General features: G+C 40.6%; 1 pseudogene; it reads right to left on the bottom strand.

Moving 5' to 3' along the window:
* Nucleotides 1–11380: 11380 nt before the first annotated feature.
* On the bottom strand, nucleotides 11381–12069 carry LOC121476433 (annotated as a pseudogene).
* Between the last annotated feature and the right edge of the window lie 2839 nt (nucleotides 12070–14908).

Below are 14908 nucleotides of genomic sequence, written 5' to 3'. Positions count from 1 at the left end.
GTATTATTTTGCCTACAGAAGTGTGTGAAGTGAAGGAGCTGACTACAAAGAGTTACCGCTTTGAGAACCACATACCAGGATCCTGGGCAAGCAAGAGATCGCCATCCATGTGAATTCAGTTTTCTAGCCATGGAGCTCACTATCATGAGAACCCATACATAGTTATCCTGGGCAATCAGGGAAATGACCATGAGTGGGAAGGAAAGACTGGGAGAGCATCCTCCCTTGAAGAATCCAGGGGGCCAGCCCTAAATGTCCACAGCACAGACTAGGATTGTTTGTTCAATTCGGTAGGGCAGTTTGCAATAAAATTCACAGCCTTCTCCCGGAGCAGTGAGAAGCAGGGCAGTTGTGAATGGCCCAACACCAGTGTTCTCCCCACAGGGATGTGGAAGTTGGGATTCACTTTTTTTTTTTAATATCATGAGCACCTACAGCAGCTCATGCAGAGAGGGAGAGATGTTAGGCTCTCTGCCAAAAAGTAGATGCTTGAGTCAGAACATTATTTTTAATATAAATAAAACACGAGGAACAGGGTTTAACATTTTATGTTACAACATTTTAAATAGGAGCACCTGGATGGCTCAGTCAGTTAAGTACCTTCTGCTCAGGCCATGATCTCAGGGTCCTGGGATTGAGCCTTCATTGGGCTTCCTGATCAGCAGGGAGTCTACTTCTCTCTCTCCCCCTCTGCCCCTCCTCACTATTTGTGGTCTCTGTTGCTCTCTCTCTCAAATACATAAATAAAATCTTTAAAAAATTTTTTAAATAAAGATAGGATCCAACCTTGCAATTAAGAAAAAAAAAGAGTAAATGAAAATATCTATCCTGTGATTCTGAGGATGAATCCATACATGTAAGATCATGTTTCAATATTTTACAAAAATTAGGCAGCCCTGAAATTTCCTTATTTGTTATGTTGCTCAGTAGCTGAGATAGATATGGATCTTGCCTTCAAAATTAAGCAAGATTTCAGGGTGACTGGGTGGCTCAGTTGGTTGAGCCCCTGACTCTTGATTTCAGCTCAGGTCATGATCTCAGGGTGGTGGGATGGGGCCTCAGGCTAGGCTCTGTGCTCAGCAGGGAGTGTGCTTGAGATTCTTGCTCTCCCTCTGCCCCTCCCTCCCCACTCTCTCCTTCTAAAATAAGTAAGTAAATCTCTAAAGAAAGCTTTAAAAAATTTAGCAAGATTTCACTGTAGTTTCTGAAAAACTGAAATGAAAAATGGCTCATTTTTATAATCCCATTTTCCTTGTTGATGAATAACTATACAGTTTAAATTTTAAATTTTCTGCGAAAAATTGGGAAAACATAAAAAATTGAGATAAATCTTATATACACATTTGAGGGACCCTTTTTCTTTTTAAAATGAATATTTAAGCAGTTTTGTGGTCAGATAATAATGAGTGTACTCATCTTCGCAGAATGAATGAAGTTCTTTTTGATTAGTTCTCAGTGTCAAATATCCATGGATGAAGAGAATGTGTTGTAAGAAACTGAGATGTAGCCCCTATCTAGAGACTTCAAGGAATTGCAGTCATGTGTAGTACACATGTCACCATCTTTATTCCTTGATAAGAGAGTCTACAGAGACTAACATGAGAAAGGGGTCTCTGCAAGATGCCAGTCTGTTGGACAGGGCATCTCTTCAGATGAGCCAGCCATCACCTCACCAGTGCACACACTTGCTTCTCTATTTTTTTAAAAAAAATATTTATTTGAGAGAGAGAGAGAAAGAGAGAGAGAGAACAAGTAAAGACGGGGAGAGGGAGAGGGAGAGGCAGAGGAAGAAGCAGACCCCTTATTGAGCAGAGAGCCCAGGTGGGGCTCAATCTCAGGACCCCGGGACCATGACCTGAGCTGAAGATAGACTCTTAACCAGCTGAGCCACCTAGGCACCCCCCTGCTTCTCTATTTTGACCACTGTGTCATGTTATAATTTTTGATAACTCTATAGGTCTTACCTATTGTAGCCTCACATGGGGCTCTGATCCCATTAAGATTTTTTTAAGATTTTTTTTAAACTAATCTCTCCACTCAACATGGAGGTTGAACTCCCAACCCAGAGATCAAGAGTATCATGCTCTACTGACTAAGCCAACCAGGTGCCCTGAGGCTCTGGTCAATTTATGAGAACATTATAGCAATTTTTTCCTAAATTCTATCTGCAGGACTGACTTGACATCTTTAATGTCTTCAGCTACTCTGGTAAATAGCCCTCAGTGCTCTAAAATAGATAAGATGCTCTGCCTGCCTCCTATGAAAATTGCTCGAGGCTTTTCTAGTCTTTTTTACAGGTCTTATCTATAGATTGTTGCTTAGAAGACTCCCTCCCCTCAGTGCTTTCCCTCCCCTTACTGAAATGCTTCACACGTCTCATAGCAGCCCTAAATCATTGCTTATCTCTGTGGATAATTATCTCTTCACACAGGACTCTGGCTTTTAAGGGAAACAGTTCTTGGAAGCTTCTTGAAGGCTGGTTTTATATCGTGGACACATTACTTATGCTGATGGTCTCTGCCTAGAACACCTTTGCTCCCACTGTCTGGTTAACCTAATTAACTTACTCATCCTTGAGACCTCAGTTTGAATTCTAATTCCCCATCTCCAGCCCCCAGACTAGACCAAGGTCCCCTACCATATGCTTTCATAGGATTCTGTACTTATTTGTTTGGTCATTTGTCCAATGTCTTTATTTTCCATCTATTCTCCATTGAAGAGTAAGCCATATGGGGGATAGGACTGGGTCTGTTTCCTTGGCATTGCAACTGCTGGGCTCAGTTTAGTGCCTGGCAGAAAGTAGGGGCTGAAGAACTACATTTTGACTGAATAAAATAAAGCAGTAATGATATCAGGGCAGCTCTGCATTTAGCATGATGGTTGAAAACATGGGCCATAGTCTATTTGGGCAAGTTATCTAGGCTCTTTTAAAAAACGATTTATTTATTTATTTATTTATTTATTTATTTATTTATTTATTTTGCAGCGAAGAAGAGAGAGAAACCATGCAAGAAGGGGATAGGAGGAGCAGAGGAAGAGAGAGAAAAGCTTAAACAAGCTCTAGTCCCAGTGTGGAGCCCAATGCCAGGCTCAATCTCAAGACCCTGAGATCATGACATGAGTGGAAATCAAGAGTCAGGAGCTTAACTGACTGAGCCACCCAGGCACTCCTAGGCCCTCTTTCTTGTATTATGGGGCTTAGAAAAGTCAGCATATAGCGAGCACCAACCCATATATACTAGCACCTGACAGACCTATCTCTCTGTAATCGTGGCATTTTCATGATCACCACATTCTATTGCTGCTTTACTAATGCACTTACCCTGGCTCATCATATAAATACTTCATCTAATCTCTTTGTGTATTTTTAGTGCTTATTATCCCATTTCTCTAAGTTCCCCAGGGCTAACTTATCTATCAGTGCAATAGGCACAGTGCCCAGGGCCCTACAATACTTGTCAAGGCCCATAAAAATGTTTGAATGTCTTCTACTATTTGAAAGAGAAAACAATAACACCAACCAAACTTAAAGGAAATGTTTACATATATAAATATAAATGAATTGTATTTTATTTTATATATATTTCATAGATATGCCTTTTACATATGCTTTAAACAAATGTTTTATGTATTATAAAATATATCAAATGTATGTGCTTTTATACCAACAAAGCTAGCATATCTATGTAACTGTTTATGGAGGAGGAAGGATCCCATGAAGCCAACAGGCCAGGGAAGTCAGAGTGGCATGGCCACGTCCCAGCCTGCTGCTCAGCATCAGGCTTCCCATTTCAGTAAACAGAAAGGAGAACTGAAATACCAGGGCGGTGGCGTCACAAGCTGCGTGCACCATCTGAAGGGTTGATGCCAAGTCAGGCTGCTGACTGTGAAGGGACATCCCAGCAGCAGGTGACCTTGCTATTTTGGCTCTATCCTCAGAAAAGAAAGGTGCTCCCTCAGACCGGGCTGTAGAGAGGGCTGGCTCCCTTCCTTAGCAGCCCACCCAAGCTGCTGGGTCCTCTGTCCTCGCGTCTATCCTCCCATCTGTCTTCAGGCAGATCTCCTGCCCATACTCACATCCTTTCCCCCTCCCTGGTGCCCAGGACCCTCAGTCCCCGGACAGTACTGGGCTCCCTCCTTGCACTGTGTCTCCAGCATTTCATTTTCATGCCTCCATCTCTCTCCTCCTCCCTGCCTTCTTTCCACTCCCTGTTCTTTTGCATTGTCTGACTTTCTTGGCTTTGTAGTTACTTTTTTGATTCCAAATTTCAGGCATTCTTTCATTTTCCTTGCTACCTTTCTGTTTTTTTTGTTTTCTTTTTGTTAGCTCCATGTTCTTGGGTTCTCTCTCTCTCTTTCATTTTTCACTTATTTTTTTGAGTAGAGTTGACATAGTGTTATCTTAGTTTCAGGTGTATGATGTAGTGATTTGACAAGTTCATATGTTATTCTATGTTCACAAGTGTGGCTGCCATCTGTCTTGTTCCATTGCTATTACAATATCGTTGACTATATTCCTTATGTTGTGCTTCTTATTCCAGGGACTTACTCATTCCATAACTGGAAGCCTGTAGCCTGCTCTTCTTCACCCATTTTGCCCATCCCCTCCACCCCTGTCCTCTCTGGCAGTCATCAGCTCCTTCTCTGTATTTATAGGTTTGATTTTGCTTTTTGTTTATTCCTTTTTTAAGATTCTACTTATGAGTGGAATCATATGGTATTTGTCTTTCTCAGCCTGACTTATTTCATTTAGCATAATATCCCCTAGGTCTATCTATGTTGTCTCAAATGGCATGATCTCATTATTTTTTATGGCTGTATAATATTCCATTATATATGTTTTATATATATAATATGTGTATGTATATTTCTTTATTTTTTATAAATGTTTTATTTAAATTCAGTTTGCCAACATATAGTATAACACCCAGTGCTCATTCCATCTATATTCCTATCTTGATGGACACTTAGGTTGCTTCCCTATCTTGGCTGTTGTAAATAACACTGCAATGAACATAGGGTACACATATCCTTTCCAAATTAGTGTTTGTTTTAATTATTGGATCATATATGGTACTTCTATTTTTTTTAATTTTTTGAGGAATCTCCATATGTTTCCTTTCTCTCTCTTTTCAGGTTTCTCTTAGTTCTTTCTTTTTCCAAACACTCTCTCTTTTTTTAATGAGTGCATGGGCAGGGGTAAGGGGCAGAGGGAGAGAATCTCCAGCAGACTCCTAGCTGAGCATGAAGCCCAACATGACTCTGAGATCATGACCTGAGCCTAAATCAAGGGTCCAGTACTTAACCAGCTGAGCTACCCTGGTGCCCCTCAAGCTCTCTTTTTTTGTTTTTGTTTTTTAAATTATTGTTCCTTTTCTGTGTTTTGCTTCCTCTTCCTCTGAGAACCTGGCCCTTTCCTTCCTACTCCCAGACTGCTAACCAGGACTGTAGAAATTCCACTCTCTGCGCTGACCAGCAGAGCTCTGGGGACATCAGCTGCCTCAGCCATTGGGACCACTGGCAAGGAGACTTGAAGTGTGATGCAGACCTCTTCTCCCAGAATCGGGCCTTTATGCACAGGCACTAATTAGATCATTCATTATTCAATGAAGAAATTGGGAAGGAGAGGAATAGAAGGCAAATATGTTGCACATCCCGTGTTATCAGTGTCATCAGCTGGTACTACCCACTGCTGTGCAGAGAAAACATAGCTTATTTGTTTCGTTTATATTTGACCTTCTTGCCTTTGCAGACCAGCATATCTTTCTACTCCCCCACATACACACCAGTGTGTTGGTGGGCAAAATTACTTGCTTAATTTGGAGTAAATGCAGAAAAATTCTGTAAATTAAACAGCCTCTTTAGTAAATATTTAGGCTTTCCTTTGGGTTAAAGTACCCGGAGTCTCAGATGCTTCCCTCTCCCCTGCTAATCCTTTGGGAGGCAAGGGGTTGGGGGCAGGGAAGCTTACAGGTTGTCCTTCAGATACTACTAAAGGTCATGGTACCTCTACTTCTTTTGATTCCAGTGGTGCCAACACTTGTCCTGTTGGTGTTCACAGATGAAGCCTGCAGCTGCTATAATTCCTGATCTGGCCTCTTTTGGACTCACCTCTGTTTTAACTGGTAAGCTAGAGTCCTCTGAGCTATGGCTACAAACCCCACATCTTTGGCATAGAGACCTGTCCACATGGAAGCACTCAGGCCAGACTTCCGGTTAAGTTCTTAGCTACTTTTGGGTCCTTTTTGTATTAATCAAGTATCAAGGTCACCCAGGAAAGTTAAAAAATAGCCTCTCTGTCTGCCTTACAACATGGCTCCACCTAGTTAAAATTACCTAGGTAAAAATTGTCTAGTTAAATCAGCCTAAGACACTCCCTCTAGAGTCCCATGTAGGAAGCAAGACAGAAATGCCTCTTCCAGGGTGCCTGGGTGGCTCAGTTGGTTGAGCATCCAACTCTTGATTTCAACTCAGGTCATGATCTCAGGGTTATGGTATTGACTGGGGTCAGGTTCCACACTGAGTGCAGAACCTGCTTGGGATTCTCTCTCTCCCTCTCCCTCTGCCCTCCTCTCCATTCATATACAGGAGCTTTCTCTCTCTATTGCTCTGAAAGAAAGAAGAAAAAGAAAGAAAGAAAGAAAGAAGAGAAAGAAAGAAAGAAAAGAAAGAAAGAAAGAAAGAAAGAAAGAAAGAAGAAAGAAAGAAAGAAAGAAAATTTCCCTTAGCTCTCCCCAATTTATCTAACATATATAATAATACTAGTCTATAATTAGATGAGGTTTAATGCAACAACCTATAAGGAAGACCTACTGCTATCATTCACATCTAAGAAGTGTGAGGCACAGAGAGGTTGAATGACTCACCCACAATTACACAGCCCTGTGGTAAAGGTGGAGCTGGTACAGAAGTCCTGCTGGCCCGGCCGCAGAATCTGTGCTCTTGACTCTGGCCTATGCTGTTGTCCCTCCTCTTACGAACCCTTCGGCTTCCTCCCTTCACCCTCCTTATTCTATCCCTGCCTCCATGCCAGAAAAAGGCAAGATTTTATTTCCCTCATGTCTTATGCTCTCTCTATTGTGAAGCTGATTTACTTACCATATAAAGAATGGAGTGGGTTCAGTTTGTTCTGCACACTTTTCTTCTTCATTTCCAGAGAAAGACTGTGTTGACATTAGCTGTGAGGCAAAAGTTTCACTTCTTTCCTTGTCTACTTTGGAAGTGCCAGTGTGTGTGTGGGGAAGCCAACCCTCAATTAGGTTCGTAAATTCTTTATTCATTGTCTTACTGAGGACAGTAGCTGGGGAGAGAGCCTTTCAGATTGCTCTGAAGAGCTGCCCTGAAGTCTGTTTGCTTACAGGAGATTATATGCAAAAGGTAAAGTGAGATACATGCTTACAAACAGTCCTCCAAAATATAGTTGCACATCACAAGGTATAATTTCTTTGGTTGTAAAAATTAAGGTTACTGATTTCCATACAGACACGTGAATGACCTCTAGGTCATCTTAATGTTATGTTTCTATCATATCTGATTGTTCAAAACCATTGCCTGCGTGCCTCCACTTAACTGGCTTTCCAGTTTTTGTTTTTGGTTTCTCCTTGAGGTCACTTGAAAGGGTCACAGGAGACTGACATTAGTCACCTATTGCAATTTTAGTGCAAGAGGACTTCTGGGGACTGCTGAGACTAGTTGGTGGCGGTCACCCAACTCTCACATGAAGATCCAGATTGTGTCCTGTGAGCCTCATTCAGACATCAGCTCTGCCCTTCACAAGTAATGCTATCTCTGAAGGTATCAACAGCATAACTACTTCCTCTGGCAGCAACGAAGAAGCCAGCCATGGCTGGCCTCCTGCCTTCTCCCACCTGGGAGTTCAGGAGCAGTGACCACTGTAAGCACCGGGTGTACTTGCCAGCTGTCTAGCATGTGGTTGCTGGCAGTTGTGACTCCACAGTGAGGCACAGGTATTTGCTATAGGGCAAAGACTTTGTCCTTCTGCTTGGTCTGGTACTCCAAGGTGACCTCAGACAAACAGGATGCCAGAAGGGCTCTTTTGACAGTGTTCCCCACTGAGACCCAAGGCCCCCCAAAATGCCTTGCAATTGAGCCATATGCACCTGGAAACCTGTTGTCTCAGTTATCTGGATCCTCTATCAAAACCTTTAAATACATAGTTTAAGCCTGATAAAGAACAAAAATTTGAGGAGGTGGGAGAAAAAAAAGAGGGAGGTAAGCCACAAAAGACTTTTAACTATAGAGAACAAACTGAGGGTTGATGGAGGGAGGTAGGTGGGATGGGCTAAGTGGGTGATGGGCTTTAAAAAGGGCACTTGTGATAAACAGTGGTTGTTATATGTAAGTGATGAATCACTAAATTCTACTCGTGAAACCAATATTACACTACATGTTAACTAACTAGAATTTAAATAAAACTTACTTTAAAAAAAAAAAAACTTACTTTATCTTAGGGGTTGTGGCAAGGGATCTTATCATGCAGGTGACCTTGCTAGCATTGATCAGAAAATTCCAGAATGATTGGTTTAAAATTCCACTCCTGGGAGAGGCAGAAATTGTATTAAGTGTTGGTGCAGCTTAACATAAATGACTCCATTTTGGATCTGTTTCTTTCCAACAAGCCTTGGTGCAGGCATATTCTCCTGCTCAATTAAGAGCAGGTTTATGTGCAAAAGACTGTAGCTTTTCTTATAAAATGTAAAGTGCAATCTACTCCATGCTGGTCTCTCCTTAAGTGATCATGTTTTAAAATATTTCATAGTTTTCACATAGTTATTTAACACGTATTGTTTAAGTAGAATATCTTCTCCCTCTAAGTTTTGAAATAAATCTATTTCCTATTTATTCCAAATCCTGGATCAGTGGTTCTGGTATCCTAGGATCCTAGGATTCTGATGTTTCCTCAAGGGTACAAACAAAAGCCTTTCACCCATTTTCAGTAATTCCTACAGATATTGGACTTTTATGATAAGGTTGTATTTACTAACTAAAAGAAAGTATTTGCCTTTCAGTGAAGTAATATATGACCCAAGTGACATTTATGCAGATCAGAAAATCTCATTAGCATTCTTTAACTGAAATACATGGAAATGTAATTAATTTATTACATGATAAAAGCAATTTGTTTGGAAGATGGAAACTTTCAAAATGTGGGGTTCAACGGGCAGATGATGTTTAATGAGTAAACAAACAGAGCCCCACTGCTGCATTGTCACTACTGCTGTGTCTACTGCCCCTTTGTTACAGATCATCTATCATAGCCACTAAGCCAGGAAAGGAGTGGGGAAGCCCTGGCCTGCTGCTGGCGGTGGGGGGGGCTCACTGCTCCATCGGGAATCCTGAGAGGGCTGGACAAATCGAAAGCACAGCTTCCGACTGGGACTGTGAACATTGTTGCTGAACAAATTCAGATACATTTGACACAAGAGAAGCCACTAGAGATGAGAGTTTGGAAAAGAGAAAGGGAGAAGTTTATTTCGGGTGCCAGCAGCTATGGTAGGCACAAGCCTTAACAACTCACCTCTCTACCAAGAGGGACACCTAAGGTCTTATAAAAAAAAAAAAAAGGTTGGGGAGGGTACATGCAAGACAGCAGGCAGAGAGTTCAGTGATCATGGATAGGGCTTGGTATGTGTTCAGTCCATGATCATGGGCAGGGAAGGGAATGTATGGGGTATAGTCTTTTAGGCATTCCATTGCTATCAGGACTTTTCTGGTCTGGTGGTTGGAAATTGTCTTCTTCAATGCCTCCAGAAAGTGCAATGAGAAATAAGCACAATGGGTTTCAGTTAGTGCTGGAGTTAAGTAGTCTTGTCTATTTCTGGCTTTAACTGTTGGGGTCTATGGTTGCACAAGAGGGCTTGCTGACACCTCTGAGATTTCAAAACTGTTTGCAAGGAAAATTTTTCCTTTACCCTAGGAAGCTTCTTCTGGCTGGTTTAAGAATTAAATTGCCAGGAGACACCTTGACTAGAGGAAATCTAATTTAATTTTGTATGTACAGGAACCCTACATACATGAGAGATTCAAAGACAGGTAAAATGAGGGACATGCCGCTCTAAGCTAAGAAATAGGATAGAGGCCTAGGGATTCAAAGGCGTGTGGGGCAATCCACAGGACAAGAAGAAGGCAAGCAGAGATTCTGTAATTAGATGTTTGCCTTGGCATACAGTTGGGTCATTCATATAACATGTATCTCCAGTAATAACTCGTAATCTAAAAAAGACCCCGGATTTAGATTTTTTTGATAGAAACCCTAAATTTATTGGTGAAACTGTTACAAAGACAAAACACTTATCATCTGAGTACGTTGAGGACTTCATCTCAATTTCACTAGTTCTGTTACAGAAATTGACCTAAGAGGTTAGAAATTCAAGGATATCATCTAAGAGGTTATAGTGAAACAGACTGGTGAAACATGGTGGAAGGAGCAAAAGCTAGTGGGAAGCACCTGTGTTAGTAGTCGTTTGTGTAGCTAGGATGGTTCTCAGCAAGTTCCCTACACATGCCCGAGTGAATTAATCTGGGTCTCAAGTTAGTAAAAAGATCTTACCCCTGAGGAGAATGAGCAGAGGCCAGGATCTCTCTCTTTCTTTTTAAAGGGAAAGGGTATCCTTAGGCCCTTATATTTTAAGGGGTATATTTTAGACTCAGCCTCTCGCCTTTCCAACCAGTGACCTATACTTTTAAATACCTGTGCACTCTCATCACGTCAGCCCACTAGATTAAAGATGATGCATATAGTAAAGGCAGGAGTTCTAGGCCTACTCAGAGGGTACTCATACACAGAAAGTCTTGGGGGGTAAATGGCAAACTACAAATACATTCTTGGTTAAGCTAATGCACCTTTAAAATTTTTTTAAAGGCTTTGTTTACTTTTTTGACAGAGAGCATAAGGATAAGGCAGAGAGAAAGGGAGAAGCAGGCTCCCTGCTGCACAGAGAGCCCAATGTAGGGCTCGATCCCAAGACCCTGGAATCATGAGCTGAGCTAAAGGCAGACACTTAACCGACTGAGCCACCCAGGTGTCCCGCTAATGTGCCTTTTAAAATGAAGGTCACAGGGCACCTGGTTGGCTCAGTCGGTAGAGCATGCGACTCTTGATCCTAGGGTTGAGTTTGAGCACCATGTTGGGGGTGGATATCATATAAAAAAATAAAATAATAAAAATTAATCTTCAAAACAATGGTCATAGACTCTGCTGGTTACAACTTGTCTCAGTATAGTCTCTCTCAGAAAAAGAACTGGTTCAGATACCTTTTGGAGAAGGAAAAAGACTTTCATCAATGCCCACTCCATAGTTGAAGAGGCACAAAATTCTCTCCTTAGCTTATAAAGAATTCCAAAGTGACATACATCATTTTCAGTGATCAACATCTGCATCTTCAAACTTGCCAGCAGCTGTTGATATAGTATCCACTTCCATCCAATCTTCTTTATCTCTTACTGTATCTTTTGTCCACACTCCAACCATGTTATGTTGGCCGCCCACAGATGGAGAAAGCCTTCCTTCTCATCTCTCCAATGTGGCTTGGCTTTCCACTGTTAAATGGGATAATCCTTCATATATAAAATGTAGGGATGTCCCCTGCCCCTGTTCCTGTGCTTCTACATTCTATTCTTCTTTATCATAGTCATCTGATTCTTTGTCCACAGATCTGGACGCAAAGCCTGGCATTCATACACAGCAGTAAATGCTGCCCGCAGTGCTGGTTTATTGTGAGGAACAAATCTAAATTTACCAATAGGTTCAAGGTCCTCATCACTGTCTTCCTCTTCATCAGCAGCAGATTTCTAAAAATCTTCTCCAAATGTGGCATTTACCCTAACACACAAATGCTCTTGTGGACAGGCATTTAGGTCCCTGGATACCACATGCAAACTCATGGTGGAGTATTCGACTAAGAACCCTCATCCAGAGCCGACTAACCAGGACATGCAGCTTTGGGCATGTAGAGGGTGCTGGTGCAGAGGTCCTGCCTGTGGACCCGATTGCTGCTGCTGAAGCCCCTCAGCCAACCCGGGCTGCAGGAAACTTTTAAGGAAGCTCATGGCAGCAGGGAGCTCAGAGACAGCAGTCTTTCAATTTAGATTCTTCTAGGTAGTTAAGGGAGGGGCTGATTATTCAGCTCAGAATAATCTTCATGCCAAAGTAGCCCATCCTGGGGCCTCCCGGCCCAGGGCCTCTACAGTTCCCTCCTTTGAGACTTCCCTGGTTTCACATGTTAAAATTTGAGCTGGGAGGTTGTTTCATCTCACTGAACCAGTCTGTTCGTCCTGGCAATAGGTTAGCTCAGTCAAACTCATTTCAGGTGTATTCTCCAAGTTAGACCTATGGTTCAAATAATCAGATATGAAGTAAGAGGCATTGCTATGGACACAAATGAAAAACAATGGCTAATGATTAGCTCAAGCGTTAAGCCAGTTTCTGAATTCTGAGGATAGCCAGTTGAGAAGACTTTTAAATGTCAGATTCAAGTATCTTAGGTAGAGTGACAGCATCTTTAGGTAGTGGCCATCTGACAGACCCTCCTGGTTCATAGTTCAAATGTCTCTAATGCTCTTTGGCCTGCTGAACAACAGCCATGAAGACTGTATTCGTGAGATGCAGTAATTTCTCAAACTTGACGAAGTTTACATCAAGTTGTTTATATTTAGTTTGTAGGGCAGTGTTAGTTCTCAAATGATTCCACGTCAGAAAGGTGGAGAAAAATCAAAATGCTAGTTTGGAGAGTTGTGGCCAGGCATGAGAGGAGACAAAGAAATTAGGATCTAGTCCAGCTTATAATAAATAGCATTAAAATCTAATAGCTACAAGCATGTGTTATTGAAACATATTTTTCTCCATTATCACCTTTTTTAACCAAAAATAACTGACACTAATTTGTTTATAAAGTAAGTTTATTAAAAAAAAGTCTTGGCCTGATTATTTACATAAGAGCAGCAAGAATAATGGTTGACCATATAGACTCTTTAAGGCCTGCTTTGCTGGAACTTTTCACTAGATCTCTATATTGAACTGTTAATAGTCTCTTGAGACCAGAAGCCAAGCCAAACACTTGCTATGAGACTTTGTCTGCAATACCTATGAATTTGGGTGAATTCCTTTCTTCTCAAGTTCCCCCTAATATCATGAGACTCTTGCGTGTGCCAGGAAGCAATCTTCTGTACTCACCTGGTAAGGCTGCTGGGAACTCTGTAAGCAAAGTATTAGACTGATATTTCCAAGAGGGTTTATTGGCTTCACAAAGTCAATGTTAGTTACCTAAAGCTATTGGGTCACCTCTGAGTCCATGCATGTCTCTCTAAATATGACATTCCAGTCAAAGCTTTGGTAATATAACCAATGTTTCTGATTACATCCTGTCATAAGGAGAACAGATTCCTATTGGACTTAAATAAAAACATTATCACCAAAACATAAGAATATTCACTGAGAGTTTCTGAATTTTGGAGGGTTCAGGTAGGGAGAAAAGATAAATGTTTCAATTTGTTCACAAAGGTATATTTCATCAAATTGCTGTAAGTCAGCATAAGAGGTAAAGTTCTCTTAAATCTGGAAAAAACAAAACAGTTTTAAAAACGTCAACAATGTTTCAAATAAGAAGTCATGAAACATACAGTTATCTTCCTCAATGTATTTGGTCCCCTCCATGTTATTAATTCTGATTCAATTTGTTCTGATTGAATCCAGTTTTTCTACTAGTTCTGGAAATTTTTAACTAGTTCAGTTTCATCTAAGATCATCAGAATCCTGTATTCAGTTTTGTTTTCTTTTCATGAGTCTCATTGAAGATGAAGCACATTTGCAGGAAACTTTTATAAAAGCATTTGAATAAAAGTATGTAAAAGTCTATAAATGATAAAATACTTAAAAATCACCATGGTTGGGATCCCTGGGTGGCGCAGCAGTTTGGCGCCTGCCTTTGGCCCAGGGCGCGATCCTGGAGACCCGGGATCGAATCCCAGGTCGGGCTCCCTGTGCATGGAGCCTGCTTGTGTCTCTGCCTCTCTCTCTCTCTCTCCCTATCATAAATAAATAAAAAAAATTTTTAAAAAATCGCCATGGTTAAAGATCTGATTAGAGTTCATTACAATGCAGTTGACATAGAAATTTGGTTATTTTTGTGACATATAGCACTTTGAGATAATGACAAATCTGGACATCAGATTTCTAGGTGTTCCACGTAATTTTTACCAACTCATTTTAATAATGTATGCATATAAATATTATGTAAGAGAGTTTAATATCACTTATTTGACAATGTTTCCCATGTAATTTAACACAGCGAATAAGCCTCATTAATTTAATTCCTCATAAAAAAAATTTTTTTTGAATGTCTCAGGAGCTCGCTAGAAAGTTTCAGCTAGATGTGGTCAACAGACTTCATTTTAGAATTTGATTTTAGGAAGTATGTAAAAAAAATTCAAAAGATTTGAACATTTGATTAAATAGGATTATAGATCATTATGAAGCAATAATTACCTATTTAACCAAAGTGACAAGGAAAGATTTCAAAGGTAAATGCAGAAAGTCACATAATTGTGAACATAATTTAGTTTCTTTAACATTAGGACTAATTTTCCTAAGAAATCATAGAGTTGATAAACATAGGAAATTATTTGGCAAACAGAGTCATTGTTTTTAGGCAAACAAAAGGTAAAGAAAAATTTTGTTTACAATTTCTTAAGAAGACCAGGCCAATGGGTCTAGAGAACTTTGTACTTTTTAACAAAGAGAAAACAAAAACTTTGCACCAATGTACTTTTGATATTAAAACTCATTTACTCATTTAAACTATTCCAATCTTAGCCAGTACTGAGCACACATAAAATTTCTTTCCAAGGATTCTTTTCCATATATCTTCTACAACTTTTTTTTCACACATTT

This window comes from Vulpes lagopus, chromosome 2 (genome assembly GCF_018345385.1).
Source record: "Vulpes lagopus strain Blue_001 chromosome 2, ASM1834538v1, whole genome shotgun sequence".
In the NCBI taxonomy this organism is placed as follows: domain Eukaryota; kingdom Metazoa; phylum Chordata; class Mammalia; order Carnivora; family Canidae; genus Vulpes; species Vulpes lagopus.
Note: the sequence above shows the minus strand (reverse complement) of the source record. Positions and strands in the feature narration are given on the sequence as shown.